This window comes from Magnolia sinica, chromosome 9 (genome assembly GCF_029962835.1).
Source record: "Magnolia sinica isolate HGM2019 chromosome 9, MsV1, whole genome shotgun sequence".
NCBI classification, from domain to species: domain Eukaryota; kingdom Viridiplantae; phylum Streptophyta; class Magnoliopsida; order Magnoliales; family Magnoliaceae; genus Magnolia; species Magnolia sinica.
Window position 1 is genome coordinate 32,519,609 of NC_080581.1, and position 11,738 is coordinate 32,531,346.

The 11,738-nt window shown below is 39.8% G+C and overlaps 1 long non-coding RNA gene across 1 annotated transcript; it reads right to left on the reverse strand.

The window, feature by feature from the left end:
* Positions 1 to 4,518: 4,518 nt before the first annotated feature.
* Positions 4,519 to 11,085, reverse strand: LOC131254825 (uncharacterized). Its single transcript, XR_009175923.1, has 6 exons — positions 10,730 to 11,085; positions 10,467 to 10,534; positions 10,293 to 10,355; positions 10,130 to 10,185; positions 9,968 to 10,041; positions 4,519 to 4,641 (listed from the first exon to the last, which is right to left on the reverse strand). It is a non-coding gene; the product is annotated as an uncharacterized LOC131254825 (long non-coding RNA).
* Positions 11,086 to 11,738: the final 653 nt, after the last annotated feature.

Genomic DNA, 11,738 nt, shown 5'->3' on the forward strand with positions numbered 1-11,738 from the left:
CGACGCTCAATCAAAGGAAACAATATTTATTTTCTTCAACCAAAAATTGGTACAGTAGCCCACCTTTCTGCAACCTAAGCCTTTGATAGAAATGGGATAGACCATGCCTAGTATGTCTATGCCAGATAATATTAGCCATCTGATGAAATGGGCAATTACAACCAATTGTCCACAGCTAACAGGGGCCAAATTGAACTTGGATCATCTGATGGGTGATTTCTGGGATCAGACATAAAATATGGTGAAACTATATGAACAATTGGGATCATTAAAAAGTGGATCCCACGTATACCATTAATTTGGACAAGAAATTACTCCATTAACATTATGTTTCCTCTAAACTTTAGCTACACACACACACACACACATCTTCAGCAGCTGATTCTTCACTTCTCTGAAGGTCAGATCCCATATGTTCACTGTGCTCTTTTCTAGTTTCTGGCTTCATCTCATATGTACTCTTATTTAATGGCCAGTATATTTCTTTGCAGAGGCTACTTAGAATGGTTGATGGCTTGAACTTCAACGACCGGCCTTCTTTCAGCCTTCAGTTCTCATGCTCCAACAGAAAATTGAACGTATGGTGGTCTAACCTTGACCATGAAATTTTCCCCATTTATAGACTCCTTCATTCATATGGGCAAAGATAGTTTCTTATTTTAATCTAAGAGAGTAGTTAGTTATTGATTTGTTTACCTACACTTATTCAATAAGAAGCTTGTATTAGGAATTAGAGTTTGGAAAGCTATTAGCAACACTCTATAGATACATACATATACTGCACGTATGGTGTGATTTTTAAGAACTACTTGAGAGAGAACTCAGTTTTTATGCTTCCATATCTGACTTGAAATACTAGCATTATGCCTCCTAACAGAAACTTGTTTAATTCACAACTTATCAATCCATATCCTACCCAAAATAGATCCCATTACTAAACAACTGATACTCGACTCCAAATCACAGGTTTATGTACTAAACAACTGGGATTAAGTAATACATATTTAAGTTCAAATATAATGCATAAATGCGGAATTCAGAAATGCATGTCAAAGTTCGAAAACAAGTGCAAAAGCTAAAAGGATACCAAGCGCTTCGAGCATTTTGTCACATTCATCAAGGATAAAATTAATGCAGGGGCATTTTCACATTGGGCTCGAGTAGGGTCGCCTGTGGGATGTAGGGGCACACTCAGGGTGGGTGACCCATTCGATTTGGGGCCCACGGGGGAGGTCTCGTGTTCGAGACTCCTTACAAGGGGTGATTAATACACATTTCACACCAGGCTCGAGTGGGGTAGCCCGTGGGATGCAGGGACACACTCGGGGTGGGCGGCCCATGTGATTTGGGGCCCACGAAGGGGGTTCGACCGAGGTCCTAACTCATGAGATGTGGGGCCTGGGCTATGAGATAAAAGGATTAATTCGCCATACTCTAATAATTCGAACTTTTAGAGCAAGTGGTTAATTGTCCTACATCAAAAATGCCCCACGTTCTTCAATGAGAGATCCTTATCTCTTGCTAGAGCCAGAATCCTCCCAGGTATCCCAACAACAATATGCGGGCACTCATTCTCTGCAGGGTAGAGAGAACAAAAACAACAGTTTTTCCCATGACACCCATCCCTAAGATGGCTTGAGGTATGCACTCATGTTGCACTGATGTAGAACCAAATAAAATTGGAGTGAAGGAACCCTTAGTAAGCAAAATTTGACCTTCCAGATCCTTTTAAAAGAAAAGGTTTAGCAAACCAATTGACTCCTCCAAATTCAGGTGTGTGGAAGTGGCGCGTTACCTGAAATGGTCAAATTAAATTGCTCAGAGAAATGTGCATGTTAACATGGTTATTATATAATACTTAGCCCAAATTGCTAGTGTTTTGGCTGCGGCATCGAGGACCAAGCATTCTTTACAGGTATTTCCCCTTTTCAACAATTTAGATAGTTCATCAGGTGGCACTCAAATTGGATGGAAAACAGACAATTTAAAGTAGATATCCTCATCTGAACAATGAGATCTGTCAACTTCTTTCTGTCACATGGAGATGGATGTATATATTGTCTCTTTAACCACCATTTGCAAACCATTTATTGAAAAGATAGTATTATCCAAAGGGAAATTCATGTAGAACTGTGCATCCATGGTTATGCGTACAAGATGCATGGTCTGGATCAATGAAAGGTAAGGCACTCCTGTACAGTGCTGGTTCGAATGAAAACACCATCGATTTAGGATTCCTCCTACTAACATAAGGAAATGCAGTAGAAGTATAGAACAAGCAAGCCTTCCAAATTGAGCACATATATAAATGTATGCATGGTGTTAACAATTTGCAATAACATCTACAACCACACCAATTTTTGTGCTTAGAGTTTTCTTTTTTCTTTTTTCCTTTTTTTTTTTTTTTTTTTGAAAAATATTTGCTCAAAGTTGTTTAGCACATCAAAATTTTAATATTAGTTAATTCATCACAATTAGCTTCTCATTATAACAAAATTTGTGTTTTTCATGAAGTCAAACAGAAAATGAGAAGAACTTGACAAGAATTTGCCTTCTGAAGGATGCTCAAATCCTGAATCTATAATGGCTCGAAGAAGCTCCGGCTTCAGATGGAAATCTCTGAATCCTAAGCTGTGAATTCCAACATAGCCCTTGCTTAACAGAGGAAACAAAGAATAAAGACATGGAGAATGCTATCAAAAGCAATCTCAAGACAAAAAGCTCAATTAGCAAGTAAGCATCTAACTCTGCATAAAACTTGAAAATTCGGTGAAGGAAAAAAAATAAAAATCTAATGACTCAATATCTGAAAACAGGGCAGCATAAAACCTACACCAAACTAAGGCCTGCATTCCTAAACCTGATGACTCAACTCAAAATCTCATCAGGTCAACTGAGTCAGCTCGCTGACTTGATGGACCCAAAGACATACACCAAAGGTATAACAGCCACCAACAGTTTGTAAAATATACAAAATATACAAAGGAAGAGAATAAAAAACAAGAAAAAATATAAAAAATACACAATCCAAAATGCAGAAGCCCAAAACGAGCATGAGAAAATACACAAAGGAAGAGAATAGAAAACAAGAAAAAAGTGCAGATTGATCAAAACAACAAACAGTTTGTAAAATACACAATCCATAAGCACCTAATTAGAATTGAAGTCGCAGGATAAGCGAAGCATCCTGAAAATATAAACATACCACCAGCATGCTCTATATTTTATAGATAGCCACTTGCCTCCAAACATGTGGTTTGCATTTTAACTCCAAACATGATACACATTCACCTCAAGAAGAGAAGATATTCCTTGATTCTCAAATTCCAAGTAGAGAAACAACAAAAATCGATCAAAATTGAAAAGATGAAACACAATGACAGTTCATATAAAATTACTGGAAAAATGAAAAGAAGAAAATTCTAAAATCGATTCAGCTATAGAGAGATGACGAAAATACCTAGAATCATGAGAAGGAGATAAAAAATCCACTTCTCCTGTATCTTTTACCTAAAGCAGAGAAAAAAATCAGCTTCAAGTCAATGAGTCTATATCCAACTGCAGCAGCCACTCAGGTTGGAAAGATGATTTGCCTCCAGAAAAATATAATGAATACAATATTATTAACTAGGACTTGATTTAATTAATCATGAACATGAATTTTAACAACCTTACATGATTTATTTCCACATTTTCAAACAGATCTATGGCCTACTTTAGAAGAAATAATTGCCTTACTTGATTTAGTAAATAAGCAACTAGGATTGCTGGAGAATCCCCTTCAATTGCAGGAAGAAAAGAGGGCCGCTTCCTCTCTTTCTCAAGCTTGTACATCTCTGATTCAATGTATCTATTCTTGTAGGACAAGGTCCACTTTCCTTGATTGTCTTTCTTAAAGTATACGGCATGGAGCATTCCTTCTCCTCCAATCTATGTATCACTTGATCTTCCCAAATCGTGATGATTTTAACGATCCAAAGAGGGGATTTGGGCCTGCAATTTGTATTAAACCCAAGTCACAATTAGCATTAGAATTAAGAGGAATTAGAGAATGTGATTAGGCTAATGAGATTTTTCTAAAATGGATCCCAATTGCTTGCTATTAAACCTAAACTAATCTTTATGCTCGTTTGATAGAAAATGATATGGGATCTCTGCACTTTTTCATTCCTTCTCCCAATTGCTTGCTGAATGTTTGTATGTCATTCAAGATGAATGACTAAAAGCCTTCATCCATAGCTTTTGACAATACACTCTTTGTCAAAGGGCGATCATTGTCATGTTTTTCTCTCTTTATATATATATATATATATATATATATATATTAAAAGACAAAAAAAGAAGAAGAAAAAAAGAAGAAGAAAAGATTCTCAATATGGAAAATGGTGTATGTAAATTATCTTAACCAACACATTTTGATGAAGAACATTAGATAAATTAGGGAATATAGTAATTACACAATATATTTACAAAGATCTAACTGAATTGTGACGAAGATGATTGGACCTAATGGTGGGCCATGCATATTACTTGTGTTGAAGAGGTAGGAGTATGAATTCCTTCAACCTCAATCTCTAAAACTCTTCTTTTCAGAAAACTGTTTGCTTTTAGAACTGCATCTACAAACATGAGCTCCATTGCCTGAAGATGAATATCATCAGTTAGTAGGTTTAAAACTTTAAATAGATTCAGCAACAGATTACAGCAGCACAGTTTGACAAAGTAGTACTACTATGAATATTTTCAATTAGAAAATAAATTGATGCAGGACATGGAAACTTAAATATGATATGCAAGATTTCAGGCTTAGATCCTACCAATTCAGAAACAATCACACAAATTCCACGTCCCACATGAAAATCCAAACATTCAATTAAAGGGGAATCTATGCGGGTCCAAGCCGACACAGGCTAGGACTGGACCAATAAAATTATAAACCAAACAATGTCAAAGGGAAATAAAATCAACTACTCATGCATAAAAATCAGTCCCTAATCCAAGGGATTCCCTAATTTTAATTCAAGGAACCCTAAGGTGATAAAAAGGGGCAAATCAATTAGGGATCATGTAATATAGGGTTAGAATTCATGAAAAAATTACTATGAGAGGATAAAAGAGGATAAAAACCTGAGCCAAAAGATGATCCCGCGTGTGGACAACAACAATGGCCCAAACGGACGTGCGTGTGATCCCGGCCGCACGTGTGTGGGGCCCACTATTCAGAAAAAGGCCACCTTGGCCCTGGTCAGCCAGGGATGGACTCCAAAACTTCCAAATTTCAGCTCGATCCAATGTACGGTTTGTGCGTGGTGCTCCGCCGAAGTTTCAGCTCGCCTGCGGGCCGAAATCTGGAAACCTACTTCAATGAAGAAATCTGATGCAACAAAAGGACAAATTCAAAGTACGAATGGTGGGGGAAGATGGAAAAAAAAGATGATGGAAGATGGGGGTGAATTGGGATCGATGTGGCTTCGCACCACGGTAGTTAGCCCTTCGAAAAGGGAGGGCTTCACACCCACTTTTGAATTCTTCCACAACTCACGAAGAGAGCAGAAAAATAAAGCAGGAATTTTTTATTAACTTCAATGAATGAAAAGAACTACAAAGGGTGCCTATTTATAGGGAGAACCCTATACCCAAAAACTCGCACCATGTGCGACACCTATTACTTGGCGATGAAGTAAACTAAAATAAAAATCAAACAAGGAAATCTAAAGCGTTCACGATGTTCTAAATAATAACAATAAGCAAAACTTAAAATATAAAACCAATCTGACGAGTGGGCCACAATCATGAGATCCCATGATGGGCTTTTCTTGACTATCGGGCCCAGTTTTCTGAACTAAAACTTGTCTTCTAGTTAGGAGGCCCTCCCTTGACGTCGTCATCGAGCCAGATCGATGGTGAGGTCGTCCTTCTGCATACGCAAGTGCGTAGGGATGGTGGTGTGCGGGCGTGCGGGCGTGTGTGTGCACGATGTCCTCATCAACTCTCCCCGGCTGCGAAGATTTCGCCACTGGTGAAATAAAACTCCCGAACCGCTCTAGGATGTTGGGATCAAGTCTCTGAAGCTCCTCCTCAGTGAGCCACGCGCTGTCCGAAGCTGGGCGTGACTTCCATTTAACTAGGTATTTCTGAAATCCGCCATCCGACGTGGAAATTATCTCATGGTCCAGGATATCCTCTATTTCCTCTCTAGGTGTGTGAAGGCTAGGTATGGGAGGCAGAGGCTTGGATGAAAGGTCGGGAAGAGGCTATGGATCAAAGGGTAAGGTTGGGACATCAGGATGAGTGGGCAAAGGGCCGGACAAAGTATCAGTGGTCCCTTGAAAAGTAACTAGATCTTCCACGTTAAATATGGAACTAATTCCCATGGAAGGTGAAAGATCTACCTCCTACGCATTGAGACCGTTTCATTTTATAATTTTGAAGGGTCCAGCGCTACGCGCGTGTAACTTACGAACAGCCGCTGGAGGGTACCACTTGGGCCTGATGCGGACCATCACAGAGTTCTCAATATTGAACTCTTTGAAACGTCTATGTAGGTCTGTAGAAAGTTTGTAATGCTCATTACTAGTAGTGATCTTTCGCCTGATTTCTTGATGCAATGAATGTATGTGATACGCAAAAGACTCTGCAGACTCTGATGGCCTATGAGACAATGACATGGGGATAAGATCAATAGGTTTCTTAGGCTTATAACCAATAATGACTTCAAAAGGACTTAGACCTGTGGACCTATTGACAGAACTATTGTATGCAAACTCGGCTATGGGTAGTACGGCGTCCCATGTCCTGGTATGCTCCCCCACTAAACATCGAAGTAAACTCCCTAGGCTCCTATTAACCACCTCAGTCTGGCCATCGGTCTGAGGGTGGTAGCAGAAGAAAATTGGAGCCTAGTATTCATCATGTGCCATAGTGTCTTCCAAAAGTAACTCATAAATCTCACGTCACGGTCAGACACTATGGTTTTTGGTAACCCATGCAGTTTGACAACCTCACTAAAGAATAGCTTGGCAACATGAGAGGCGTCGGAGGTCTTAGAACAAGGAATGAAGTGGGCCATTTTAGAGAAACGGTCCACGACAACGAATATGGAGTCATGCTTTCGAATAGTCTTTGGAAGTCCAAGCATGAAGTCCATACTGATGTCCTGCCAAGGGATGAATGGGACTAGCAAAGGTGTATATAATCATGTGTTCTGTTTCCTTTGCTTTGCCAGTTGACAAGTACGACATTGCCCTATAATTTTGGCCACGTCCCGCTTGAGGCTTGGCCAATGAAATCTATCCTCCACTAGGGCAATGGTCTTGTCACGACCGAAATGACTTGCCACCCCCCCTGAATGTAACTCCTAGACAAGAAAATCGCGAAGGGAGGTGCGTGGTATGCACAAGCGGTCACTCCTAAACAAATATCCGTCCAAAATCAAATACTCACTGTTAGCTCCTGATGGACTCTCTAATAAAGACGTATACACAACTCCAAAATCTGGACACTCAGAATACTCTTCTTTGATGCGCTCAAGGCCCGTAACTTCAACGTTCATGGAGTTGAGTAATGCGACTCGACGACTCAACGCGTCGGCAGGTTTACTCTCTACACCGGCCTTGTGCTTAAGCACAAAAGTGTACTTTTGAAGGAATTGAACCTACTTAGGGTGCCTGGGGCTTAATTTCTTTTGAAAGTTTAAGTATTTTAAGGCCTCGTGATCTGAGAATAAGACGAATTCTTGCGGTAATAGGTAATGTCGCCAATGGCGTAGTGATTGCACTACCGCGTAGAATTCCTTGTCATAGGTGGAATATCTTTGCTTCGCCTCATTCAGTTTCTCACTAAAAAAGGCGACAGGGTGCCCTTCCTGGCTAAGTACTCCCCCTATGCCGACTCCTGACGCGTCGACTTCAAAAGCTTTTGAAAAATCTGGAAGTCGCGTAACTGGAGCTTCGGTCATCTTGACCTTTATCTCCTTGAAGGCCTTCGAGGCGGCCTTTGTCCATTGAAACTCTCCCTTTTTTATGCAGTCCGTGATGGGAGCCACAATGGAATTGAAGCCTCGAATGAACCGCCTATAAAAGGTGGCTAAGCCATGAAAGCTGCGCACCTCATGAATATTGCGGGGTTCAGGCCAATTAACGATGGCCTTGACCTTCTCGGGATCCGCCGATACGCCCTCAGCTGACACAATAAAACCTAAGAAGATCACACTACTAGACAAGAACGCGCACTTCTTTAGGTTGGCGTACAACTTCTCGGCCCTAAGGATCCCACAAACCTGCCTCAAATGGTTGAGGTGTTGCTCCTTAGTCATGCTATAAATCAAGATATCATCAAAGTATATGACCAGGAACTTCCCCATGAAGGGTCTCAACACTTGGGTCATCACACGCATGAAAGTGCTTGGGGCATTAATTAACCCAAAAGGCATAACTAGCCACTCATATAGCCCATCCTTCGTCTTGAAGGCCGTCTTCCACTCATCACCAGGGCGTATACGGATTTGGTGATACCCACTTTTGAGGTCGATTTTTGAGAAGATAGTAGCATTAGCCATCATATCTAGCATGTCATCAAGACGCGGTATGGGAAATCGATACTTGATTGTAATTTTGTTGATGGCCCTACTATCAACACACATCCTCCATGTGCCATCCTTCTTAGGTGTAAGAAGGGCGGGCACGGCACATGGACTCATGCTCTCTCGAATGAAACCCTTCTCTAGGAGTTCATCACTCTGCCTCTTCAACTCAGCGTGCTCCTTCGGGTTCATTCTGTAATGTGGGAGGTTTGGTAGAGTTGCCCCAGGGATTAAATCCAAACATTCAATTAAAGGGGAATCTATGCGGGTCCAAGCCGACACAGGCTAGGACTGGACCAATAAAATTATAAACCAAACAATGTCAAAGGGAAATAAAATCAACTACTCATGCATAAAAATCAGTCCCTAATCCAAGGGATTCCCTAATTTTAATTCAAGGAACCCTAAGGTGATAAAAAGGGGCAAATCAATTAGGGATTATGTAATATAGGGTTAGGATTCATGAAAAAATGACTATGAGAGGATAAAAGCGGATAAAAACCTGAGCCACAAGATGATCCCACGTGTAGACAACAACAATGGCCCAAACGGACGTGCGTGTGATCCCGGCCGCACGTGTGTGGGGCCCACTATTCAGCCACCTTGGCCCTGGTCAGCCAGGGATGGACTCCAAAACCTCCAAATTTCAGCTTGATCCAATGTACGGTTTGTGAGTGGTGCTCCGCCGAAGTTTCAGCTCGCCTGCGGGCCGAAATCTGGAAACCTATTTCATTGAAGAAATCTGATGCAACAAAAGGACAAATTCAAAGTACGGATGGTGGGGGAAGATGGAAAAAAAAGATGATGGAAGATGGGGGTGAATTGGGATCGATGTGGCATCGCACCACGGTAGTTAGCCCTTCGAAAAGGGAGGGCTTCGCACCCACTTTTGAATTCTTCCACAACTCACGAAGAGAGCAAAAAAATAAAGCAGGAATTTTTTATTAACTTTAATGAATGAAAAGAACTACAAAGGGTGCCTATTTATAGGGAGAACCCTGTACCCAAAAACTCGCACCATGTGCGACACCTATTACTTGGCGATGAAGTAAACTAAAATAAAAACCAAACAAGAAAATCTAAAGCGTTCACGATGTTCTAAATAATAACAATAAGCAAAACTTAAAATATAAAACCAATTCGACGAGTGGGCCACGATCATGAGATCTCATGGTGGGCTTTTCTTGACTATCGGGTCACTTTTCTGAACCAAAACTTGTCTTCTAGCTAGGAGGGCCTCCCTGGACGTCTTCATCGAGCCAGATCGATGGTGGGGTCTTCCTTCTGCGTACGTACGTGCGTAGGGATGGTGGTGTGCGGGCGTGCGTGTGCACGATGTCCTCATCATAAATACTGTGGTAACAATAATGTAGGCATTCTATATACCTTAACTTTTGCATGCATATATACTGTTCGATAGAGATCAGCATGGGTGGTAAACAGTTTGTGGACTGTAAGATCTGGGCAATTTATTCAGACATAAGCAAAATAAAAAAACACAAATAAGAAGTAACCATGCAAAACTTAACATATCAATAAAATACTAACACTACTTGGCATGAGAGCATATTTCATCATCTATCACCCGCATGTATTCCATTAACCTGCAAGCAACAAAATGAAATTGAAAATTATAATGGAAATACATTTTGCATAACCAATCCATAAAAACAAAGAGGTGATCTGAAATTTGAAAGTTCTCAAGACATACCTCTGAAATTCAAAATTGCAACCAAGGCCACAAGCTCGGCAATCTCGTTCAATATAGTCAAACCTGTAAATTAATGATTTCCTTAATCAAAACTAATATCATGAGTTTCAGGATAAGGAACCAATTATAAAATGACATATGGCAAGAACAATCTGATAGTGAAATACACTTTACTTGTCAACATCTATTCTAGTTCGACCATTTGCAACAATATCATACAAGAAACACTTCGCTTTTGTGTCCTTCATTTCAATTGATGAACAAAAAAAGAATGCCAGTGAGGCTCAAGTGTTTGATAAAATTTGGTAATAAACTTGAAAGTACAGATAATAAGGTGCTGGAAGAAGAGAATAAGATGCTAAAAGAAATTACAAATCAAAACATAAAGGAAAAAAGAAATATTACACAAAATCATGAGAAGAGGTAAAATGACTTACATTGCCCACTGAGATATCATGGCTGGCAAGTATCATTTCCTGGTTGAAATATAATATGTTATGGCAACAATGAAACAAGTAGTGCCGTAATATGTAATGGCAACAATGAAACAACTAGTGCCGTAATATGTTGTGGCAACAAAAATAATGCACATTCTTGCTTCATCATTTCAAAGGGCACACAAGAAACAACTCAATGGTCCATACAAGTGGATACAAAAAGATGGCAAAGATGAGAAGAAAATCGACTATGACACTAGAATCCAATACTAATTACATAATATTCTTCTTCATCAAAAGAAGTTGCATTCCACTCAATATCCTTGCAAGAAGTGTTAGTATATCACAGATTTCAGCAAGCTTTCGAATCTATATTTCAATTTACAACCTGTTCCTAAGTAAACTTCATTCAACTTGGCTCAGTCAACTCAATTTCAGTCCATCTCAAACAAGTCAAAGCCCAAATCAGGTTGCAACTATTGATCAAAATATTGGTGATATTATTCAATATTATCAGTAGCTCCAGGGTCACGATATCAAAACTGCCAGAAAATACATGCTTCCCACATATCAGTGATATTATCAAGCGTATCGCCAATATATCGGTATCGTCATTTTATCGTCCATATCACTAGTTTATTTATCCCTTGTGTCATAAATACAGTCAACATATACTAAAGATAAGGATGTCGACAGCCTGCAATCCACTTGCTGTTTCGATGCAGTGTGACGGAAATGGCAAGTGAGAATAGATTACACCTTGCTAGAACTTTCTGAAGTAGGAAAACTTAGCCATTCCTAGTAAGAAAGTTACCTGTAAGTTGAAAAATACCAATTTCAACTCAATATATCATATAAACAGTACATATTTTAGTAGAATCAAAGTAATGAGGCAACAATAACTCTTCTAGTGATGGGAATGATTTCCTAGATTTTTTTTGTAGGAACATAGAAGAAATAGTTGGCAGGTACCTGGGCCAACAATCTTCCTTTTGCATTATACGCATCA